Here is a 23,265-nt window from a genome sequence, read left to right on the forward strand (position 1 = left end):
TCTTTTAATTGTTTGTCTCTTTTTTCCTCAGTTTCCCTCTTTGCTGTCAACTTGTCTTCTAGGTCACTCACTCGTTCTTCCACCTCGTTAACCCTCGTCGTTAGGACTTCTAGTTTGGATTGCATCTCATTCAATTGGTTTTTAATTTCTGCCTGATTAGCTCTAAATTCTGCAGTCATGAAGTCTCTTGAGTCCTTTATACTTTTTTCTAGAGCCACCAGTAGCTGTATAATAGTGCTTCTGAATTGGCTTTCTGACATTGAATTGTAATCCAGATTTTGTAACTCTGTGGGAGAGAGGACTGTTTCTTTCTTTTGAGGTGAGGTTTTCCTTCTAGTCATTTTGCTCAGTGCAGAGTGGCCAAAAGCAAGTTGTATTGGGAAAAAGAGAAAAAGAGAGGAGAGAAAGAAGGAAAGAAAAGAGAAAGAGAAAAAAAAAGGGAAGAAAAAGAAAAAAAAACGAAAAAAAAAAAAGAAAAAGAGAAAGAAAAAGAAAGGAGAAAAAAAGGGGGTGGGGGAAGGAAACAAATCAAAAAGCAAAACAAAACAAAACAAAACAAAAAAAAAAAAAAAAAAAAAAAAAAAAAAAAAAAAAAAAAAAAAGAACCACAGGGGAGTATCTTCTGATTCTGTGTACTTTAAGTCCCTTGGCTTCTCCTGGAAGTTGTCCGTCTAGCTGATCTTCTGGGGGAGGGGCCTGTTGTGCTGATTTTCAGGTGTTAGCAGTTGGGGGAGCTGCTGTGCCCCTGCCTGGTGCAGGGCTCAGTGGGGGTTGTTTACACCGTGAGGCCGCAGGAGGAACAGCCCCAGTGGCGGGGCAGCTCTGGAAACCTGGATTCAGCTCCGGCAGGAACTCTGTCTGCAGGGCCTGGAGGCTCCGGGGCGGGGCCGCTGATGTGCTCAGCTGGGGCAGGAGCGTCCTTGCTGTCCTGGGCCCTCCCGGCCTCTGCCTGTCCTGGGGGAGGCGGGATCCTGGGCTGTGTCCCGGCGCCCTGTGCTCCGGAGCCTGCGCTGGTGGATTCGCGCTCCCGGGGCCGCGCAGCCCCCTCCGCGGAGCCGCCCCCGATCCCCTTCAGCTGCTCCGGGTCCCGCCGGGTCCCGCCGTGCGCGCTGCAGCCCTTAGGGAGCTCGGCGCACTCTCCTGGGTGCGCAGTTGCTGTTACTGTCCCCGGGAGCCCGAGGGCCTCCTCGCCCTCCTGGTCCTGCTCCAACTCCCCGCGAGCCCCTTTCCGCCCGGGAAGGTCGGTGCAGCTCCTGCTCCTCCGGGACGGGGCTCTCCTGTCCTGGGGACACTCGCCCCGGCCTCAGCCCGGCTCCTCGCGGGCCCCTCCCCCTGGAGGCCTTTGTTTCTTTACTTCTTTTTCCCCCGTCTTCCTACCTTGATAGAAGCGCGAACTCTTCTCACTGTCGCATTCCAGCTGGTCTCTCTTTAAATCTCAGGCCGAATTCATAGATTTTCAGGATAATTTGAAGGTTTTCTAGGTAGTTTGGTGGAGACAGGTGATTTGGGGACCCTACTCCTCCGCCATCTTGCTCCTCCCTCCGGATTTACAGTTTTATAATCTTAAACACCTACTAGAAAAAATATGTTTGTTTGACTGCTAAACTTAGAAAAAAGTGTGTTTCCATTATATTTAATGCTGACAACTCTGAAAACATGCTTATTTTTATTTTACCAAGTATTTTAATAACTAGCTTGGACAGAGATTGTCTCAGATCATGTAAACTTAAAAACATTAGATTGGTTTATATATTTCTGAGAGTTTTAAGGACACTTAATATATAGTAGAGCTCATTTATCTCTAAGACAATTTGAATAGCATTCTTTTGAGGGATTTTATAAATTGGAAATAATTTTGGGAGATAGAAAAATGTCATGTATGCATATAATATATGTATAAACAAGACAGATGTAAACAGAGTTTTTATACCTTTTTAATTTTATTAATTTTTTATTTAAATTCAATTTAATTAATGTATACTGTATTATTAGTTTCAGATATAGAATTTAGTGATTCATCAGTTGCATATAACACTTAGTGCTCATCACATCACATGCCCTCCTTAACACCAGGCCCTGGCCATACCTCCATCCATCTCTCCTCCAGCAACCCTCAGTTTGTTTCCTATAGTTAAGAATCTCTTATGGTTTACCTCCCTCTCTGTTTTGTTTATTTTATTTTTCCTTCCCTTTCCTTATGTTCTTCTGTTTTGCTTCTTAAATTTCACATATGAGTGATATCATATTGTGTTTGTCTTTCTCTGACTGACTTCTTTTGCTTAGTATAATACACTCTAGTTCCATCTTATTCTAAAATTTTATCCATGACTCACTAAAACATAGTAGCACAGTCTAACTTTTTTTTATCTCTTCTTTATATATTTATCTGAACTGTATATCTGGCCAGTGGAACAATTAAGGGTTACCTGTTTACCAATATTTGTGCAGGATAGATTTAAGGTTTTCTTTTGCCCTTAAATGTAATCTGAAGGAACCTTTTTTTTTTAGATTTTGTTTATTTATTCATAGAGACACACACAGAGAGAGAGAGAGAGAGAGAGAGGCAGAGACCCAGGCAGAGGGAGAAGCAGGCTCCATGCAGAGAGCCCAACGTGGGACTCTATCCAGGGTCTCCAGGATCATGCCCTGGGCTGCAGGAGGCGCTAAACCGCTGCGCCACCAGGGCTGCCCTGAAGGAAGCTTTGAACTAAATTTTAAGGTAGTGATGAGGGAGACATCTACCAGCTGTGTGGATGTCTTCAAAGCCAAATTGGGTGGATAAAACATTTAATTATGTTCAAAATAGCTTTTTCATTCTCTTTTCAGCCTTAGTTGTCTGCTTTCGGGGGCTTATCTCTTTGAAAGCACTTGATGAAGCATAGAGAACCTAAAATTCACATGACTTTAGGGGGTTGAAGAGGTAAAGTGCAAGGGAAAAAGTCTGGCAAGCTGAATAGAGGGATGATGGAGGGAACTGAAGCGGGATATATCAAAAGATTTAAGGGAACTGGAGGTAAGATCTGAAGTAGTAAAAAATGAAAACAGGAACAGAAGTGATGGGAACAGAAAGATTTTATAGGAGCCAATTTGGGAAGACCTTAAATTTCCCAAAATAGCCACTGAATTTCTGTATTACCCTTAATAAAATCATGTCAACAAGAAATGAATTAGATAAAATTGACAAAGCACAGTTTTAGCGGGGTTCAAGAGAAGCTGCAAAGTTCTTAACTAATGTAAATTATACTTATGAACATAGAGCTTGGGACTCTAGTACAGTTTGTGCTTCCCTATCTTCTACCAACAGAGAAACCTGGCACTCAAAAACACCGTCTTTGACTGGGACTCTAACCTACCTTCCAGAGTATAATAAATTCTTATAAATCAACATCTGTCCCTACCTGCTATAGGGGACATTTGTCTGGGCCAGTGGTTTCAGTGTGACAGTCACCAGTGGATCCCTGGCCAGTCAGTCAATAGTGAATACAAAGGCTTCAAAGGTGCATACTTAGGTTAGGGTCCTGGGAGAGTGGTCTGGGGCTCCAGTGATGAAAGTGATCCTATCCAAGTCACAGCATAGTAACTACCAAAGAAAAAAATCATAGCTGGAATTATTTAAAGTGGTCAAAACAGATATTATTCAGGATTATTGAAATAGGCAAAGAGAGACCTTAGTATAGAGCCAGGCTTAATGACAACTACAACAGAGGCGAGTGGGAATTTATAGCCAAAGAGTATTTTGGAAGTCCATGAATGGGAAATTTCTAAGAGGAAAATTAAGGGTAAAGGAGTTTCTAGTCAAATTGACTAACGGGATTCTTGCTGAAGATAAGGAAGTCTTATTATATATCACCTGATAGATGGTGTAAGATGAGAAACCTGATAGATCCTGAGTGAGATTGGACATGGAGAATGAAAGACCCTTGCAAAACTAACTTATCAAGGTTCTTCCTAAGATTATTTCAAGCAAGTATCCATATGGGCCTCAAGAAGCTTCAGGAGCCTGACTAAGGTATAGGCAAGCAAATAATCTTCATATCGAAAGGAGAGTTTGACATTACTCCACAGTGGACATAAGTAAAACCATGTCTTGAATACAGAACAGACATTAGAGTTTTTCATAGATACCATCTCCTATGATTAAAGTCAATAGAAAACAGCCTTGTTCAAGCAACACTAACAATATCCAAGATTCTTCAGGAATAAAAGTTTGTGGCACCTTATCTGTTAATAAACCATAACCAGCCAAGAAGCTTGAGGAAGCAAAAAAATTACAGGATTTTTAGGGGAAGTGGGGGTTACAAATACCAGCTACAATTAAGTGACCAGTTACAGAAACAAAGGCTATATCTATTATGAGTATTTCCTCCTTATGTCAATTTGAATATGTTTGCGCGCACACACACATATATTAAGTAAATCTATACTCCCTTATTTCCTTATCATGTAACATGAAATGTATTGAATTTATATAATAGTGTTTAAGTATTGTGAACTTTGCATCACACTATTTGTTCCTATATAACCAAAAATAAGAATAATCTTTACACTAGGACTTTAACTCCTCTTCTGGGTAAGGAGTTAATGTGTTTTTCTAGATGTATGATGGATAGTTTTAGCATGCTTGTCAGAATTATGATCTTGTTATTATCTTTTTTTGGAAATTTAGTATGGTTTAATTTTTTTTAGTATGGTTTAAGGTGATGATTCTAGGCATCAAGTTGGCAAAGGGAGGACTTAGGATGATTAATTTGATGTGTCAATCTTACTGGGTCATCCAGCTACCTCATACATTATTTCTGAGTGTGTATGTGAAAGCTTTTCTGCAAGGGGTTAGCATTTGATTCAGGAGACTGAGTATACAGATCCACCCTTACCAGTGTGGGTAGGCATCATCTGATCAGAATAGAGAGTCTGAATAGAACAAAAAGTCTGAGGAAGGGCAAATTCCCTCTCTCTTATCTTGGGCTGGATGTCCATCTTTTCTTGCCCCAGGACATCAGATTTCCTGTATTTTTGGACACTGAGTTTTCACCAATGGCCACCTGGTTCTCTTGTCTTTCATCTTGGACAAAATTGTACTAGTTTTCCTGGTTCACCAGCTGATGGCAGATTGTGGGACTTCTTGGTCTCCACAGTTACATATCTATATATCTATATCTATATCATCTATATCTGTATATTTTATCTATATATTGATATCTATAATATTTATATATGTATCTTTTATTGTAAAACTCTAATATCACATTTCACTGTAAAATGAAATGGTGTATATTACACAAGAGTAACAATGAAATACTTCAATTGTAAATATCAATCTGAAAAAAAAACCCACCTGTTCCAACAGTGAGAAGGCTTGGTTCTCTTAAGTAATCAAGGGTCTGATAAAAGAAACATGAAGCCCGAGACAGAATCTTTGTTTCCTAGGTAAATTACTCAAAAGAAACACACACACACACACACACACACACACACACACACACATACACACACACACACAGAGCAAAAACCTCCTATGAAGAACAGACCAGTAATAGGAGAAACTTTATCATTTTAACAGAGAAAATAAAACTTTCAGTTTGTATCAATACATTATTGGGCTCATTTGAAATTAATTTTATATAGGGGGCAACTAAGATGATAATATAGAAGGAGGACCTTAGGCTTGTCTCATCCCTTGAGAACACTAGTTAACTATCAAATTATTCTGAATAGTCAAGAAATCAGCCTAATGACTGACAGAACAAACTGCACAACTAGAGGGAGAAAAGAGGTCACATTGAGGAAAGTAAGAAGTGCAGAGATGTGGTTTGGGGAGGAACAGATCTTGGGTGCTGGAGAGGGTGCTGGTCATGGAGAAAGGTGAGACATAGTAGAGCATATAGGAATACACACAAGGATAACATTTCCCCAAGGACATTGGCTAGGAAAATGAGAGAGGATGATTTTTGTGAGTTTTTGCAACCCACAGGGCTCAAAGACTGAAGTTTTAGAGGTCAGCAGGCTTGGCTGGGATAGAGACCTGAAGGTACTGCCTATTCCTGGAGAGAAAGCACACAAGAGACCCTGGGGCTGAGGGCACAATCTGAGGATCATCTAAGGCACATGAGTGAGACACTGCTCTTCTTGGAGTGCCCCTATGAGAGATGGCATTGCCTTTCCATTGACAAAAGAGTTGGCAGGTGCCATTTCCCTCCCATGCCTCTCAGCATAGGCACAGAGACTCCTGTTGAGGGTGGCAAACCCAGACACTGGCTTTCAGCCTGCTGCTCTCCAAATCCCATAACCATGTGCATGGGTATGCCTGCCCTTCTTGGTCAAATCTGCATCAGTTCCAGTATGGTGGCACCCTCCCACAGAAGACAGCACCTTCCACCATACCAGATACCTAATGTTTGGAGTTTTTTTTTTATGTTTGGAGTTTTAAAAGTCAGTAGGATTGTCTGGGATAAAGCCCAAAGTGCACTACACTGCTTCAGGCCGGTAAGCAATCTGGAGACAGAAAGCATGAAAACTGTTATCTGAAAAATTCATGGGGGAAATTATTTGCTCTTCTGGGAGTACTTCCCTGAGAGCAGCAAGAATGGAAACCCCTCTCCAGGGACAAACAAATAGGCTGGCACCATCTCCCTCCCCTACACCTCTGCCTAAACCAGGTTTAGTAAGCAGCACAGTGCCAACACTGGCTGCACAATCTATTTACACCAAGTCCTGTCCTCCTGCACTCTGTTGGAAGTTCTTTTCTTAAGCAAGTGTGCCTAAGGCCCCGCACAGCAAGACCCTTCCCCAGAAGGGCAGCAGAAACGCACATCTACCAACCATAGAGTTCTGCAAGGATTCAGTTCTAGTGAAAGTAGCATCAGGTCTCATTTAACAAGAAGACCAGAGCATGCCTAGTTAAAACTCACCTTACTCTGCCTAAGGTCCAAACACTGCCCAATGAAAACAAGGAGAATCTCTGCAGACAACTGACTTGAGGGATAAAGCAGGCAAAACACAGTAGCAGAAGGCACACATCACACACCAGAGTCACTCTCTGAAGTGCCAGACTCAGAACACTATGTGACCTCTTCTTCATTAAGCCATTACTCTCAGGAGCAGGAAACATAATGGGAATATCTAACAAAGAGAAGAAGAAAAAGACTCAGACAAAATGAAGAGATAAAATGATTCACCCCAAAAAGAAAGAACAAGAAAAGTTCATGGTCAGGGATCAAATCAGACCAGATATAAATAATATGCCTGATGGAGAATTTGATGCAGTAATCATTAGGATACTAGCTAGGCTTGAGAAGAGCATGGAAGACACCAGGGAGACTACTACCACAGATATAAAAGAGTTAAAAAAATCATAAGTGAAAAATGTAATAACTGAGATTTGAAACCACTGGATATAATGACAACAAGAATTAAATAAGCAGATAAATAAGTGATACAGAAGATGGAACAATGGAGAACAATGAAGCTAAACAAAATATAAAGAGAAATTATGAGAGTAGACTTAGGGAACTCAGTGATTCCATAAAGTGTAAAAACATTAATATCAAAGGAAGAGAGATAAGGAGAAGAGAAAGGGGGAAAGAAAGTTTATTTGAGGAAATAATAGCTGGAAACTTCCCCAATTTGGGAAAGGAAACTGATATTCAAATCCTACCAAAATCCATCAAAGTAGGTCAACACCAAGATATATTGTAGTTAAATTTGCAAAATAGATGATACAGAAAAAATCCTAAAAGCAGCAAGACAAAAGAAATCCCTCTTACAAGGCACGACCCAGAAGGCTACCTACACATTTCTCCACAGAAACATTGTAGGCCAGGAGGGAATGGCAGGACATATTCAACGTGCTGAATGGGAGAATACTAGAGCAAAGAGTACTTCTCTCCAGCAAGGCTATCATTCATAATAGAAGAGATAAAGAGTTTCCCAAACAAACAAAATGTAAAGGAGTTCATTACCACTAAACCAGCCCTCCAAGAAATATTAATGGGGACTCTTCGAGGGGGAAGGAAATACCAAAAGTGACAAAGACTAGAAAGGAATAGAGAAAATCTCCAAGAACATAAACAAAACAAAACAAAATGACATTAAATATATATCTATCGATAATTATTCTGAATGTTAGTAGACTAAATGCTCCAATCAAAAGACATAGTGTGACAGAATGGATAAAAAAATAAGACCCATTGATGCCTGGGTGGCTCAGTGGTTGAGCGTCTGCCTTTGACTCAGGGTGTGATTCCAGAGTCCCGGGATGGAGTCCCACATCAGGCTCCTTGCATGGGGCCTGCTTCTCCCTCTCCCTATGTCTCTGCCTCTCTCTCTGTGTATCCCTCATGAATAAATAAATAAAATCTTTTTTAAAAAATAAGACTCATTTATATGCTGCCTACAAAAGATTTAATTTAGACCTAAAGAAACCTGCAGATTGAGAGTGAGGATGGTACGTCATTTGCAAATATCTTCTATTCTGCAGTTTGTCTTTTAGGTTTGTTGACTCTATCTTTTGCTGTGCAAAAGCTTCTTATCTTGATGAAGTCCCAATAGTTCATTTTTGCTTTTGTTTCTTTTGCCTTCGTGGATGTATCTTGCAAGAGTTACTGTGGCCGAGTTCAAAAAGGGTGTTGCCTGTGTTCTCTAGGATTTTGATGGATGTATCTTCTGATTCTGTATACTTTAAGTACCTTGACTTCCCCTGGAACTTGTCCGTCCAGCTGGTCTTCTGGGGGAGGAGCCTGTTGTGCTGATTTTCAGGTGTTAGCACTTGGGGGAGCTACTCTGCCCCCTGCCTGGTGCAGTGCTCAGTGGGGGTTGTTTACCCCGTGAGGCCCCAGGAGGAACAACCCCAGTGGCGGCGGCCAGCTCTGGAGTCCTGGATTCAGCTCCCACAGTAACTATGGTGCTCTCAGCCTGGAGAGGCCTGGAGGCTCCGGGGTGGGGCTGCTGATCTGCTCAGCTCCGGGCAGGAGCGTCCTTGCTGTTCTGGGCCCTCCCGGCCTCTGCCTGTCCCGGGGGAGGCCGGATCCTGGGCTGTGTCCCGGCGCCCTGTGCTCCGGGGCCTGCACTGTTGGATTCGCGCTCCCGCCCCGCAGCCCCCTCCGTGGAGCCGCCGCCCGAGCCCCTCGGAGCTGCTCCAGGTCCCGCCGTGGGCGCTGCAGGCCTTTAGGGAGCTCGATGTGCTCTCTCCGGGGCGCAGGTGTCTGTTAGTGTCCCAGGGAGCTCAAGGACATCCCCGCCCTCCTGGGGTCCTGCTCTAACTCTCTGCGAGCCCCTTTCCGCCCGGGAAGGTCGGTGCAGCTCCTGCTTCTCTGGACGGGGCTCTCCTGTCCTGGGGACACTCGCCCCGGCCTTAGCCCGGCTCCTCGCAGGGCCCCTCCCCCTTGGATGCCTTTTGTTTCTTTATTTCTTTTTCCCCCGTCCTCCTACCTTGATAGAAGCACGAACTCTTCTCACTGTAGCATTCCGGCTGTTCTCTCTTTAAATCTCAGGCCGAATTCGTAGATTTTCAGGATGATTTGAAGGTTATCTAGGTAATTTGGTGGGGACAGGTGATTTGGGGACCCTACTCTTCCGACATCTTGCCCCTCCCCCCCTAGATAACTTTTAAACCTGAAAACCTATGAATTCAACCTGTGATGTAGGGATCCCTGGGTGGCGCAGTGGTTTAGCGCCACCTTTGGCCCAGGGCGTGATCCTGGAGACCCAGGATCAAATCCCACGTCGGGCTCCCGGTGCATGGAGCCTGCTTCCTGTGTCTCTGCCTGTGTGTGTGTGTGTGTGTGTGTGTGTGTGTGACTATCATAAATAAATTAAAAATTAAAAAAAAAAACTAAAATCTTAAACAAAAAAAAACCTGTGATGTAAAGAGAGAACAGCTGGAACACTAAGAAAGAAAGTGATCCCTTCTTACAATGTGAAGAGAAATGGAGGGGATATATTGGAAGATAAATGGTGAGGGAAGGGAGACTTTGTAAGCTGCTGAAGTGCGCAAGTGGAAACTTTAGAAATCCGGTCCTGAGAGTCTTCCCTGCCTGAGAAGTGCTTAGTGGTGAAATAGGGCAGTTTTTCAGGAGGGACAATGAAGTCTCAATATTTACAGAGACATAGTAAGAATAGGCACCCAGGAGAAAGCTCAACTTGTGCCATAAACCATAAACTACAGTTGGATTATAGGACTGATGCTGTCTTAAGTCCCAGTAAAGGACTGGAATGCAGAATACCACCAGGGGCGTGTGGGAGAGGCAGACCAAGTGTGCAGTCCACTAAGCACTCTCTGCCCCAGGGTCTGGCAGCAAACAGAGGAGAGCTATCCTCAGTTCCCTTCAGGAGAGGCTCTGCTCCCAGGTGTCCTTCAAATTGATTTATATCAGTGTCCCTACACCTGCCCCCAGGAGGCTCTGAGCCAGTTTGCACTGAGAGACTCTATTTGGTACACACTGGGAGCTCCTGGCTCGGGTGCTGGAAATCTGACTGCAGCCATATTTTTTCTCCTTTCACCCTAGAGAGCCATGGCCTCCTGGGAACAAATGCATCACAGGGCAAATATCTCATACTGAGCCTGGTCACCTGGCAAGGTACAGGGCAACTTCACCCAGGCACATACATCTGAGAATCAGTGCAGCAGGCCCCACCCTAGAAGAACAGCTGGAAGAGCAGGGGAACAGCAAATTTACAGACCAAGCAGCACTGGAATGCCGGGACTGAAGGACAGTAGTATATAGACCTTGAGGGTTTTTTTTCTTTATGATTTGCTTATCTTTCAGTTTAAATATTTCCAATAGCCTTTATTCTTTTCTGCCTTAACTACAATATTTTATTTGGTGTATATTTTTTATTGTAGTTAGATTTGCCAACATATAGTACAACACCCAGTGCTCATCCCATTAAGTGCTCCCCTCAGTGCCCGTCACCCAGTCACCCCAACTTCCCTTTCCACTACTCCTTGTTCATTTCCCAGTGTTAGGAGTCTCTCATGTTCTGTCACCCTCTCTGATATTTCCCACTCATTTTCTCTCCTTTCCCCTATAATCCCTTTCACTATTTTTTATATTCCTGAATGAATGACACCATATAATGTTTGTCCTTCTCCGATTGACTTATTTCACTCAGCATAATACCCTCCAGTTCTATACATGTTGAAGCAAATGGTGGGTATTCGTTATTTCTAATGGCTGAGTAATATTCCATTGTATATATAGACCACATCTTTATCCATTCATCTTTCGATGGACACCAAGGCTCCTTCCACAGCTTGGCTATTGTGGACATTGCTGCTATAAACATTGGGGTGCAAGTGTCATGCCATTTTTCTGCATCTGTATCTTTGTGGTAAATCCCCAGCAGTGCAATTGCTCAACTTCTTGCAAGATACGTCTATGAAGGTAAGGGAAACAAAGGCAAAAATGAACTATTGGGAATTAAGATAAAAAGCTTCTGCACAGCAAAAGAAACAGTCAACAAAACTAAAAGACAATCTACAGAATGGGAGAAGAGATTTTCAAATGATGTGTAACATAAAGGGCTAATCTCCAGGATGTCTAAAGAACTTAATAACTCAACAGCAAGAAACAAACAATCCAATAATGAAATGCGCAAAAGACATGAACAGAAATTTCAACAAAGAAGACATACACTTGGCCAAAAAGCACATGAGAAAATGCTCTGCATCACTTGCCATCAGGGAAATACAAATTACCTACAGTATTTTAACAACTTTTTGTTTTTAAGTTTTTCCCTTTTTGACTTTCATATTTTTACAATTACATGTTATAGATATATTCTTAATTTTTGGCTTCCTTTAAACATATTCAACTTAATTTTTGTAGAATTGTAAGTTATGGGGCTTTGTTTTGTTTTATAATTTTGGAATTAGTACTTTCTAACATATGAACCAAAATACACTCAGAACCAAATGGAGCACCATGCCAGTATACTCTGAGATTATATTCTCTCTTCCCATTCTGCCCCCCTCTTTTGTCTGCTTGTTTTTGTTTTTGTTGTTGCTGTTGTTGTGGTTTCTCTATATAAATTCTGATGGTTTATATAAATTTGGAATTTAGCACCTTCTAATATACAAAACAAAATACACTCAGAACCAAAAAGGTAAGTCTTAGTTCATTCTGTGAGGCTATATTCTTTCCTCTACCACTTCCTCCCCCATCTTTCTTTCTTTTAATTTGTTTTTCTTTTAATAATAAATTTATTTTTTATTGGTGTTCAATTTGCCAACATACGGAATAACACCCAGTGCTCATCCTGTCAAGTGCCCCCCTAAGTACCCGCCACCCAGTCACCCCCACCCCTCCCCTCCTCCCCTTCCACCACCCCTAGTTTGTTTCCCAGAGTTAGGAGTCTCTCATGTTTTAATTTGTTTTTCATTTTCGTGGTTTTTTTTCCCCTCTGGCCCCTGACCTCCTTGGAATTGTCTAGGAATTTACTCAGGTCATGGTAGATATTTTTGACTCTGCTCATACATATAGCTATTCTACACTGGACAAAATGATGAGAAGGAAGAATTCACCACAGAAGAAAGAACCAGAAGTAATACTTTCTGCCATAGATCTAATGGATATGGATGTAAGTAACATGTCAGAGATACAGTGCAGGATTACAATTATGAAATTATTGGTGGCTCTTGAAAATGAAGAAAAGACTCTAGAGATTCTCTTACTGCAAAATTGAGATCTCATTAGGTCAAAATTAAAAATGCTTTAACTCAGATACAGTCTAAACTGTGTGCTCTACCTGCCAGGGTTCATGAGGCAGAAAAGAGAGTGAGTTATGTAGAAAACAAGTTGATGGAAAGAAGTGAGATGAGGAAAAAGAGAAAAACAATCAAGAGACAATGAGGAGAGATTCTGGGAATTGAGTCATAGTTTGGAAAATAATCATATTCCTCTAATTGGGATCCCAGAAGATGTAGAGAGAATGACAGTACCAGAAAATATATTTGAACAAATGATAGCTGAGAACTTTCCTAATCTGGGGAGGAAACAGGCATTCATATCCAAGAGATAGAGAGGACCCCCCCCAAAAAAAATCAACAAAAATCCGTCAACAACCCAACATATAATACTGAAGCTTGCAAATTTCAGAGATAAAGAGAAAATCCTAAAAGCAGCTCGAGACAAGATATTCCTAACTTATATGGGGAGAAATATCAGGTTAACAGTAGACCTATCCACAGAAACCAGGCAGGCCAGAAAGGGCTGACATGATATATTCAGGGTACTAAATGAGAAAAAATATGCTGCCAAGAATACTTTATCCAAGGCTGTCATTGAGATTATAAGGAGAGATAAAGAGCTTCCAGGATAGAGAGAAATTGAAAGAATATGTGACCACCAAACCAGCTCTGTGAGAAATATTAAGGGAGACTCTGTAAGTAAAGGTGGGTGGGGGGTCAAAGAAACAATCCACAGAAACAAGGACTGTGAAGGTAAAACTATGATACTAAATTCATATATTTCAATAGTTAATCTGAATGTGAGGGGCTAAATGATTCAATCAAAAGACACAAGATATCAGAATGTACAAAAAAGCAAGACCCATCTATATGGTATCTACAAAAGATTCATTTTAGGCTTAAGGACACCTTCAGACTGAAAATGAGGGGGCAAAGAACCATTTACCATTCAAATGGTCCTCAAAGGAAGCTAGGGTAGCAATCCTTATAACAGATAACTTAGATTTTAAATCAAAAGCTGTAATAACAGATGAAGCAGGACACTATATCATACTTCAAAGGTCTATCCAACAAGAAGACCTAACAATTATGAATTTTTATGCCCCTAATGTGGGAGCAGTCAACTATGTCAATCAATTAATAAACAAAGAAACGCATACATAATAATACATTAATAGTAGGAGACTTCAACACAGCACTCTCAGCAAAGGACAGATTTTTTAAGCAGAAAATAATGAAAGAAACAAGGGCCTTGGGGATCCCTGGGTGGCGCAGCGGTTTGGCGCCTGCCTTTGGCCCAGGGCGTGATCCTGGAGACCCGGGATCGAATCCCACGTCGGGCTCCCGGTGCATGGAGCCTGCTTCTCCCTCTGCCTGTGTCTCTGCCTCATTCTCTCTCTCTCTCTGTGACTATCACAAATAAATAAAAATTAAAAAAAAAAAGAAAGAAAAAGAAACAAGGGCCTTGAATGACACACTGGTCCAAACAGATTTCATAGACATAGACAGAACATTCCATCCGAATGCATCTGAATACACATTTTTCTCAAGTACACATGCAACTTTCTCTACAAGAGACCATATACTTTCTTTGGATTGGAATTGTCTCCTGGATATTTTCAGACCATAATGTTTTGAAACTGGAACTCAATCACAAGAACAAATTTGGAAGTAACTCAAACACTTGGAGGTTAAAGAACATTCTACTAAAAGATGAATGTGTCAACTAGGAAATTAGAAGAATTTAAAAAATTCTTGGAAACTAACAAAATAAAAGTACAACTGTTCAAAATCTTTGGGATACAGCAAAGGCAGTCCTAAAAGGGAAATACATTTAAAATACAAGCCTCCCTTAAAAAAAAAAGGAAAAATCTCAAATACACAACTTAACCTTACACCTAAAGAAAGGAGAAAGAACAGCAAATAAAGCCTAAAACAAGCAAAATTGAGATAGTAAAGATTAAAGCAGAACTCAATGAAACAGAGACCAGAAGAACTGTAGAACATGTCACCGAAACCAAGAGCTCGTTCTTTGAAAGAATTAAAAAGATAGATAAGCCTCTATCCAGACTTATTAAAAAGAAAAGAGAAAAGACTCAAATTAGTAGCGTCATGAATGAAAGAGGAGACATTACAACCAATACCAAAAAAAATACAAATGATTTTATTTTATTTTTTAATGATTTTATTTATTTATTTATTTATTTATTTATTTATTTATTTATTTATGAGAGACAGAGAGAGAGAGGCAGAGACACAGGCAGAGGGAGAAGTAGACTCTATGCAGGGAGCCCGATGTGGGACTCGATCCTGGGATTCCAGGATCACGCCCTGGGCCAAAGTGGTGGCTCAACCTCTGAGCCACCCAGGAGTCCCAATACAAATGATTTTAAAAATGTATATGAGCAATGATATGCCAACAAATTAGACAACCTGGGAGAAATGGGTGCATTCCTGGAAACCTACAAATTACTAAAACTGGGACAGGAAGAAATAGAAAACCTGAACAGGTCAATAACCAGTGAGGAAATTAAAACAATCATCAAAAACCTCCCAATAAACAAAAGTCCAGGGCCAGATGGCTTCCCAAGGGAATTCTACCAAACATTTTGTTTTTAAGATTCATTTTTATTTATGATAGACATAGAGAGAGAGAGGCAGAGAGAGAAGCAAGCTCCATGCCAGGAGCCCGACGCAGTACTTGATCCCGGGACTCCAGGATCGCGCCCTGGGCCAAAGGCAGGCGCAAAACCGCTGAGCCACTCAGGGATCCCCTCTACCAAACATTTAAAGAAAAAATAATACCTATTCTACTAAAGCTGTTCCAAAGGATAGAAATGGAGGGAATACTTTCAAACTCTTTCTATGATGCCAGCGTTACCTTGTTCCCCAAAACAGGCAGAAACCCCACCAAAATGAAGAAGTGCAAACCAATATCCCCGATGAACATGGGTGCAAAAATTCTGAGCAAGATACTAGCCACGAGGATTCAACAGTACATTTAGGGCAGTCTGTGTAGCTCAGCGGTTTAGCACCGCCTTCAGCCCAGGGTGTGATCCTGGAGACCCGGAATCGAGTCCCACATCGGGCTCCCTGCATGGAGCCTGCTTCTCCCTCTGCCTGTGTCTCTGCCTCTCTCTCTCTCTCTCTCTCTCTCCCTCTCTCTCTCTCTCTCTCTTTTTCTCTCAAATAAATAAATAAATAAATAAATCTAAAAAAAAAAAAAAAAACCCAGTACATTTAGAGGATTATTCACCATGACCAAGTGGAATGTATCCTGTGATGCAAGGGTGGTTCAACATTTGTGAAACAGTAAACATGATGGTTCACATCAATAAAAGAAAAGACAAGAACCGTATGATCCTCTCAATAGATGCAGAGAAAGCATTGGACAAAATTCAGCACTAATTCCTGATTAAAACTCTTCAAAGATATAGGGATAGAGAGAACATTCCTCGATATCTTAAAAGCTACAGAGTAAGCATCATTCTCAATAGGTAAAATCTGAAAGCCTTTCTCCTAAAGTCAGGAACACAGCAGGGATGCCCACTCTGACCACTTTTGTTCAACATAGTACTAGAAGTTCTAGCCTCAGCAATCAGACAACAAAAAGAAATAAAAGGCATTCAAATTGGCAAAGAAGAAGACAAACTCTCCCTCTTCGCAGAAGACATGATACTGCATGTAGAAAACCCAAAAGACTCCACCCCAGGATTGCTAGAACTCATACAGCAATTTGGCAATGTGGCAGGATACAAAATCAATGCACAGAAATCAGTGGCATTTCTATACTCTAACAATGAGACTGAAGAAAGATAAATTAAGAAATAAATAAATTCAAAATGGATGAAAAACCAAGGTGTGTCATAGAAAACCATCAAAATCCTAGAGATAAACATAGGCAGTAACCCCTCTGACCCTGACCATAGGAAATTCTTACTAGACATGTCTCTGGACACAAGGGAAACCAAAGCAAAAATGAAACATTAGGACTTCATCAAGATTAAAAGCTTCTGCATGGTGAAGAAAACAATTAACAAAACTAAAATGCATCCTATTGAATGGGAGAAGGTATTTGCAAATGACATATCTGATAAAGGGTTATTATCCAAAATCTATAAAGAAGTTATAAAACTGAAAAGCAAAAGCAAATTGTCCCTTGAAAAAATGGACAGAAGATGTGAATAGACAATTTACCAAAGAAGATATACAGCTGGCTAAGAGGCACATGAAAGATATTCAAAATTACTCATCTTTAGGGAAATGCAAATCAAAACTACCATGAGATATCTTCTTACATCAGTGTGAATAGCTAAAATTAGCAACACAGAAAATAACAGGGGTTGGTGACGATGCGGAGAAAGGGGAACACTCTTACACTGTTGGTGGGAATGCAAACTGGTACAACCACTCTGGAGAGCAGTATGGAGGTTCCTCAAAAAGATAAAAATAGAATTACCCTACTATTCAGCAATTACACTATTAGGTATTTACCCCAAAGATATAGAAATAGTGATTTGAAGGAATACATGCACCCTGATATCTATAGCAGCATTGTTAACAATAGATAAATTATGAAAAGAGCTCAAATATCCATGGCATCATGAATGGATAAAGAAAAAGTATATATTTAAAGTGGAATACTATTCAGTCATGAAAAAGAATGGGATCTTGACATTTCAACAATATGGATGGAACTGGAAAGTATTATACTATGAAAATGAGTCAATCAGGAAAGAAATTCTACATGATTTCACTCATATGGAATTTAAGAAACAAGATAGAGGAACATAGAGAAAAAAAACAAAAGGAGGGGCAAACCAGGAAATAGACTCTTGACTCTACAGAAGAAACTGAAATTACTGTAGAGGTGGGGAATGGGTTATGTTGCTGATGGGTATTATGGAGGGCACTTGTTATAAGCACTGGGTGTTATGTGTATAATCGCTAGATTCTACATCTGAAACAAATAATTACACTGTATATAAAAACTTGAAAAATTAAAATAAATATTAAAAAGAAACTTGTAGATGTATCCATTTAATCTTAACCAGCTTTGACCTCACAACACAAAATTCTTTTCTCATAAACCTGCAACCTTGTATATCCATTCAGGTTCTATACTATTCTTTTGTATCTCTTTTCTCATTTTTCCTTTTTTAAAGATTTTATTTACTTATTTGAGAGAGAGAGAGAGCACACAAGCAGGGGGGAAGGAGGGAAGAATAAACAGGTTGGGCAGGAAGTCCCACATGGGGCTTGATCCAGGACTCCAGGATCATGACCTGAGTGAAAGGCAGACACTTAACCAACTGAGCCATCCACCCACCTCTTTTTTTTTTTCTCATTTTTCTAACGACAAAATTTCTCAATTTTTTCCTAAAAAAAACAATTAAAAACCAGATATCTTACATTCCTTGCATTCTTTTCTTATAAAAGGACATCAATGCTGCCTCTCATACTCTGTATAACAAAGCTTTTCCTTCATTCTGTTTCTAATAGTTATATTTTACTATATTGATTATAATTAACCTAATTTATATTTATCTTACAGAAAAACCTACAAAGTAAATCATTGGAAATTGTTATATATCAGTACTCTGTAGTAAGATTAGCAAATTTTATGAATATATCATCTCACAATCTCAAGAGATATATGCTTTGTATGGTAAAATTCTCCATGTTTATTAACAAAAGCTAATATACTTAGCCTCTTTGTACAATAGAAAAATAGGAAGCTAAAAGTGTAAATTTAAACCTATGCTTATTAATAAATGTTTCATCACTTTAGCTTATCTAGAAATAATTTGATATTCAATGGATATCTATTACTTAATTTTTCATAACTCTGATGTTGTAAGTTCCAAATATTTTGGAAAATATTTTTAGGCAAACATATTAGAAAACACAATTATTGCCAAAATTAAGTTTGTCAGAATAATGACTTGATTTTATTAAAATTAATCTTATCACCTGTATAATCTTAAACATCTTAGTGTATATAATTTTAGTTTATTTTCTAGTAAATGAGTGTAGAATAGAAATGTATGCTTGCATTATATTTAATGTTTACAACTCTAAGGACATATCTGTATTATTAAATCAACAATATCAAAGTAGACTTATTTCTGTATGGAATGACTGAATCACTATATTGTATACCTGAAACTAATAAAAACTTTATGTTAACTCATGGGAATTAAAATAAAAACTCAAAAAATCGTCTTATTTACCAAAGATTTACCCAAACCATGTAAATTTTAAAACATCTGTGTTGGAAAGTACCTGCCTGGCTCAGTTGGTTAAGCATCTGGCTCTTGACTTGGGTTCAGTTCATGATCTCAGGGTTGTGAGATCCAGCCCTCTGTTGGGCTCCACACTCAGCATGGAGCCTGCTCAAGATTCTCTCTCTCCTTGTCTCTGCCCCTCCCCATTCTTGCCCTCTTTTTCTCAATATTAATTAATTAATTAATTAATTAAATTAAAAAAATAAGACATTTCACTTGGTTCCTGTATTTTGGGGGTTTAGAAATATTTCATTTTTATGTGTTTCTCTCTAAGCCAATTATGATAGAACTTATTTAAGGGATTTTATCAATTAATTAGATAGTACCATCAGAAGATTGGGAAATTACATACACACACACACACACATACAAATGTAAGTAGAGATTTTATGGTTTTCCTTTTAAAATTTTAGCCATGAATCAGGCATAATCATAATACAAAACTCACTAGCTTATATAAGAACGGGTTTTCTTTTTTGCTCCATTTTATATTTTTATTGTAAATGTATTTATGGCAAATGGGAAATGTTAAAGTTTATCTGTTCAGTGTGAGGTTACAGTTTTTTGGCAGTATTTATGGAGATTTTTAAGATTTCCCTTGCTTCTGATATGTAATCTTATAGGGCTGTGGAATACATTTTAGAAGAGAGACTAAAGTGACATGGAACAGCTCTCTGGCCATCTCTAAAGCCTACCTGAATAGATAAGATACCCATTTTGTTTCCTTTTTTTCTTTTCAGCCTCAGGTAGTTGCTTTTTGGATTCTCTGAGTTCTAAGAGCCCCTAATAGGGACAAAGTGCCTAAAATTCCAGTCACTATAGGGACTTGAACTGGAGTCATAAACGAAAGGTCTGGCAGGGGGTAAAGAGATGGGTGGAGACTTGACTTGAAGGAAGACATGTGAAAGGATGCAAAGGATCTGAAGAAAAGATCAAAAGTAGTAAAATGAGAAACAGAGGTAATGAAAAGACAGAGTCTTTAGAGGAGCCACTGTGGGGAGATCTTAAATTTCCCAAAGAAGCCATTAAAGTTCTAATTTTTTTAATCAGCTAATGATACCAAAAAGCAAAGGTAAGAGAGTTATGATGTAGTATATTGTCACTTGGAGTTTAAAGCAGGGGGTGTTCAGTCAACTAAGAAGTTCCCATGGGAAAAGCAGGTTTAAGTTGAGAGAACAAAGAGACCTTGAAGAGAATGAGAATTAAGTAACAAATGGCAAACCAAAAAGACAAGAACTATCTAGTATTTCCAAGGATGTGGAAGAGAAGAAACTCATGTGTACCTGTTGTGGGAATATAATTTGATTCAACCGCAATATAAAACAGTATGAAGATCTGTCAAACAATTAAAAATAAAACTATCGTATAATCTATCATTCCACTTCTGGGTATCTACATGAAGAAAATGAAATCACTATCTTGAAGATAATCTGCATCTCCATGTACACTGCAGCATTATATATAACAGCCAAGACATGAAAACCTCCTAAGTGTCCAATGACATATAAATGGATCATACACACACACACACACACACACACACACAGACTCATACACAAAATGAAAGAGTATCTGGTCACAAAAAGGAGACCCTGCTACTTGTGACAACATGTAGGTAGGCCTTGAGGGCAGTATGCTAACCAAAATAAGTCAAACAGAGAAAGACAAATACTCTATGATCTCATTTATATGTGAAATCTAAAACAAACAAATAAAATCATAGAATAAACTAGTGGGGGGCAAGATAGCGGAAGAGTAGGGTCCCAAAATCACTTGTCCCCACCAAATTACCTAGATAACCTTCAAATCATCCTGAAAATCTATGAATTTGGCGTGAGATTTAAAGAGAGAACAGCTGGAACGCTACAGTGAGAAGAGTTCGCACTCCTATCAAGGTAGGAAGACGGGGGAAAAAGAAATAAAGAAACAAAAGGGGGATCCCTGGGTAGCGCAGCGGTTTGGCGCCTGCCTTTGGCCCAGGGCGCGATCCTGGAGACCCGGGATCGAGTCCCACATCGGGCTCCCTGCATGGAGCCTGCTTCTCCCTCTGCCTGTGTCTCTGCCTCTCTCTCTCTCTCTGTGAGACTATCATAAATAAATTAAAATTAAAAAAAATTAAAAAAAAAAAAAGAAACAAAAGGCATCCAAGGGGGAGGGGCCCCGCAAGGAGCCGGGCTAAGGCCGGGGCGAGTGTCCCCAGGACAGGAGAGCCCCGTCCCAGAGAAGCAGGAGCTGCACCAATCTTCCCGGGCGGAAAGGGGCTCGCAGGGAGTTGGAGCAGTACCCCAGGAGGGAGGGGATGCCCTCAGGCTCCCGGGGACACTAACAGACACCTGTGCCCCGGGGGGAGTGCGCCGAGCTCCCTAAAGGGCAGCAGCGCGCACGGCTGGACCCTGGACCCGGGAGCAGCTCGGAGGGGCTCAGGCGGCGGCTCCGCAGAGAGGCGGCTGCACGGCCGGAGCGCGAATCCAACAGCCCAGGCCCCGGAGCAGACGACACTGGGGACACAGCCCACGATCCGGCCTCCCCGGGGACAGGCAGAGGCCAGGAGGGCCCAGGACAGCAAGGACGCTCCTGCCCCAGCTGAGCAGATCAGCGGCCCCGCCCCGGAGCCTCCAGGCCCTGCAGGCTGAGAGCTCTGTAGTAACTGCGGGAGCTGACTCCACAGCTCCAGAGTTGGTTCTTTGAAAGAACTAAGATACATAAACCATTAGGCAGCCTTCTTAAAAAGAAGAGAGAAAGAAGACTCAAATTAATAAATCATGAATGAGAAAGGAGAGATCATTACCAACACCAAGGAAATACAAACGATTTTAAAAACATATTATGAACAGCTATACGCCAATAAATTAGGCAATCTAGAAGAAATGGACGCATTCCTGGAAAGCCACAAACTACCAAAACTGGAACAGGAAGAAATAGAAAACCTGAACAGGCCAATAACCAGGGAGGAAATTGAAGCAGTCATCAAAAACCTCCCAAGGTACAAGAGTCCAGGGCCAGATGGCTTCCCAGGGGAATTCTATCAAACGTTTAAAGAAGAAATCATACCTATTCTACTTAAGCTGTTTGGAAAGATAGAAAGAGATGGAGTACTTCCAAATTCATTCAATGAGGCCAGCATCACCTTCATTCCAAAACCAGACAAAGACCCCACCAAAAAGTAGAATTACAGACCAATATCCCTGATGAACATGGATGCAAATTTCTCAACAAGATACTGGCCAATAGGATCCAACAGTGCATTAAGAAAATTATTCACCATGACCAAGTAGGATTTATCCCCGGACACAAGGCTGGTTCAACAATTGTAAAACAATCAATGTGATTCATCATATCAGGAAGAGAAAAACCAAGAACCATATGATCCTCTCATTAGATGCAGAGAAAGCATTTGACAAAATACAGCATTCATTCCTGATCAAAACTCTTCAGAGTGTAGGGATAGAAGGAACATTCCTCAACTACTTAAAAGCCATCTACGAAAGCCCACAGCAAATATCATTCTCAATGGGGAAGCACTGGGAGCCTTTCCCCTAAGATCAGGAACACACCAGGGATGTCCACTCTCACCACTGCTATTCAACATAGTACTGGAAGTCCTAGCCTCAGCAATCAGACAACAAAAAGGCATTAAAGGCATTCAAGTTGGCAAAGAAGAAGTCAAACTCTCCCTCTTCGCCGATGACATGATACTCTACATAGAAAACCCAAAAGCCTCCACCCCAAGATTGCTTGAATTCATACAGCAATTTGGCAGCTTGGCAGGATACAAAATCAATGCCCATAAATCAATGGCATTTCTATACACTAACAATGAGACTGAAGAAAGAGAAATTAAGGAGTCAATCACATTTACAATTGCACCCAAAAGCATAAGATACCTAGGAATAAACCTAACCAAGAGGTAAAGGATCTATACCATAAAAACTATAGAACACTTCTGAAAGAAATTGAGGAAAACACAAAGAGATGGAAAAATATTCCATGCTCATGGATTGGCAGAATTAATATTGTGAGAATGTCAATGTTACTCAGGGCGATATACACGTTTAATGCAATCCCTATCAAAATACCATGGACTTTCTTCAGAGAGTTAGAACAAATTATTTTAAGATTTGTGTGGAATCAGAAAAGACCCCGAATAGCCAGGGGAATTTTAAAAAAGAAAACCATATCTGGGGGCATCACAATGCCAGATTTTAGGTTGTACTACAAAGCTGTGGTCATCAAGACAGTGTGGTACTGGCACAAAAACAGACACATAGATCAGTGGAACAGAATAGAGAATCC

The sequence above is a fragment of the Canis aureus genome, chromosome 2 (genome assembly GCF_053574225.1).
Source record: "Canis aureus isolate CA01 chromosome 2, VMU_Caureus_v.1.0, whole genome shotgun sequence".
Lineage (NCBI taxonomy): Eukaryota > Metazoa > Chordata > Mammalia > Carnivora > Canidae > Canis > Canis aureus.